The 2852-nt window shown below is 34.5% G+C and overlaps 1 long non-coding RNA gene across 1 annotated transcript; it reads right to left on the reverse strand.

Annotated features, from left to right (window-relative positions):
- Positions 1-1100: 1100 nt before the first annotated feature.
- On the reverse strand, positions 1101-2511 carry LOC132756205 (uncharacterized). Its single transcript, XR_009629300.1, has 3 exons — positions 2378-2511; positions 1801-1877; positions 1101-1581 (listed from the first exon to the last, which is right to left on the reverse strand). It is a non-coding gene; the product is annotated as an uncharacterized LOC132756205 (long non-coding RNA).
- Positions 2512-2852: the final 341 nt, after the last annotated feature.

The following is a 2852-nucleotide window of genomic DNA, read 5'->3' on the forward strand; positions in this document are numbered from 1 at the left end:
TTCTAAACTCTTTTTACTTGCATAAACAAAATTTTAGCGACGTTCATTGAACGCCGCCTTTCCTTGTTGATCTTGTTTATCATATTTTAAAATGAAAGTTATTGATGACTTAAGAACGTCTTTAACTTATCAAGAGAATTAATGAACCATATACAAGTACATCGGACAAATGATTTTAAACAAAATGTTAATAACATGTTTTTGACCAAATCACCATTCTCCCAAATGAGCCTGCACCAACCAGAAAAGTCAAGTGGTCCGACGGACCAGTGGCTTTTAAAATTAGGTGGTCCTTGCCAAAATCAGGTGGTCTCGGACCAACGGACCACCGCTAATGTCGAGGCCTGGGTACCTGAGCAGAACCACCGACGTTCCGTAAGCTAGCTGGATAGCTTCCTCACATGAAAGAATCCAAAGTCCCTGTCGGGATTCGAACCCACAGAGGTGAGGGGCAAGTGGTTTGAAGTCAACGACCTTAACCACTCGGCCACGGACGCCCCCCCCCCAAAAAAAATCAGTTATCACCCAGCAAACACAAGACGTCATACTGACGTCAGATCTAAGTCAGGTTCTGACGTCGGATGACGGTCGGTAAAACGGTTGGATTTGAAAGTTTTTTTGACGTAATAATCTGACGTCAGGTAGACGTCAGAATCTAACCATTATTTAACCTTCTTCTGACCAAAATCTGACCATTATCTAACCATTTTCCGACCTCAATCTGACCATTTGCCGACCTAAATCTAACCAGTTACTAACCATTTTCCGACCTCAATCTGACCATTTCCGACCTAAATATTAACCCTTTTCTGCCCTAAATCTGGTCATTTTCTGACCTTCATCTGATCATTCCCCTAATCTTTTTTGTTTCACCACCTCATAAATATTTTTCTGGCTAATCCTGATTTGATCGAATTTAATGTAACTCATTATATTAAGTAACTTTCCCTCCAATGAAAATGTATAACAGAAAACTAAAAGCAAAATATGTTTTATGCTTTTTTAATTTAAAATGAAAGTTGCAATTTTAAGCTGATACATACAATTTTAGTAAATTCTGCAAGGTTAAATAATTTTCAATAAATTAAACAAAATAAAACATAAAATAAGTTAATTACAAAACAAAAAGGGATTACAAAAACAATGACATAAATGAAACTAAGAAAATATGTACAAATATTAAAGAACAAAACAATGTATGCACATTTCTATCAAAGTTTGCCTTATCAAATAAAATAATGAAAATATTATAATTTTAAGAAAAGTGAAAAAGATTCTCACTGATAATAATGTTTCAAGCAATTAATGACAGATTTTCAGTATTTTTAACTATATTTCTACAGCATTTCTAAAGCATTTAGTGCCATTTTGCATATTTTGACCTCCTTTGTTAATTGTCAGTAATGTATAAATTGCTGCCTTTTAGTTACTTCACAAAGTTATACTTTTAGATATCCATGAGAATTAGCACGAATTTTGAGGTGTGATGCTTTAAGATATGACCTTCTTTCAGCACCCCTCGTCTGTCCGGAGGATATGTAGCGTTTGTAGCGTCCAATAGCGTGTGTGACATCATTTTCACTGAAAAAAAAGAAATTTATGAAACATGTAAAAATAACAAGCAAAAATGTTTTCATGGTTATCTTAACTTAATGAACAATTTTGCCAACTTTTTATGAGAGCTTTAACAAAAATTAAAAGTAAACATAGATACAACATGTACTGAACATTTAAAAAGCCGCTTTTAAACTCCAGTTTAGTATGGATTAAAGTATGTTATAGAATTTACAAAAATCTTACTGTCATATGTTTCTTTTTACATATTCACGTGTTTCCGTCCCTCCGACCTTTGAGAGCATGTCCAACACTTAAACTACCTGAAAAGAAAATTATATTCTAACTTATGTATACAGTATATTCTACGTTTGAAATAGAACAGTTACGCAAGTCTTAAATATTTCATAGTTTTAAATTAAAGATTAAATGCCGAAATGTCTGGAACCAAAACGTCTTGGGTTATTTGGGACCGGAACGTTTTGGGTTATTTGGGACCGAAACGTGTTGGTCCGAAATGCTCGAAATCGTACAAATTCATTCTCTATTCTCAGATTTTAACTGACAAAAACATCACAGTTTAAGAAAAATATGAAAACTAAGCATTCTCTTTGGCAGTACTGAAAGGCATATTATAAACTCTTTACAAGCAGAGTTAAAACATGTCAATTTTAAAAAGATTTATTATTAGACATTATCGCGAATTTGTGTGACATTTTACTTCAGCTGTTCAAATAATGATAATTAAATTTAAGCGTGCTTGCAATCATGCAATTATTTATCTAATACAAAGTAGAAATAAATCTAAATAAATTGAACTGACCTTTTTGTTCAAGAAAATCTATAATATCAACTTTATCAGTGCATCCCGATTCCTGCCTGACAGCCAAAACGTAACGCCTACGAATTTGAATTTCCATCCACGTGACTTTAGATTCGAATTATAGGTTAATTACGTTTTCTTTCCCTTTTCTGTCACTATGAGTAATAGAAAGAGCACCGAAACACGAGGCTATCTGATTTGTACGAGGGGGCGTAGCCCCCGAGTATAAATCAGATTGCCGAGTGTTTTGGTGTTCTTTCTCTTTTGTATCATAGTCAAACATGACAGCACGTTCCCTGTTGTCATAAAATGAAACCCCAGAAAAAATTAACCAATGAACGAGCATTTGAATATGATATATCTGCCCCTTTCCCTTTCTCTGCCGTCACAATATGTAAACCCCAGCAAAAATGAACCAATCAACGGGCATTATCTGGAGTGCGGGTAACTGATACCCGCACTCCAGTTACCGCAC

Source organism: Ruditapes philippinarum, unplaced genomic scaffold (assembly GCF_026571515.1).
Source record: "Ruditapes philippinarum isolate M1 unplaced genomic scaffold, ASM2657151v2 ctg669_1_1_1_1, whole genome shotgun sequence".
In the NCBI taxonomy this organism is placed as follows: Eukaryota; Metazoa; Mollusca; class Bivalvia; order Venerida; family Veneridae; genus Ruditapes; species Ruditapes philippinarum.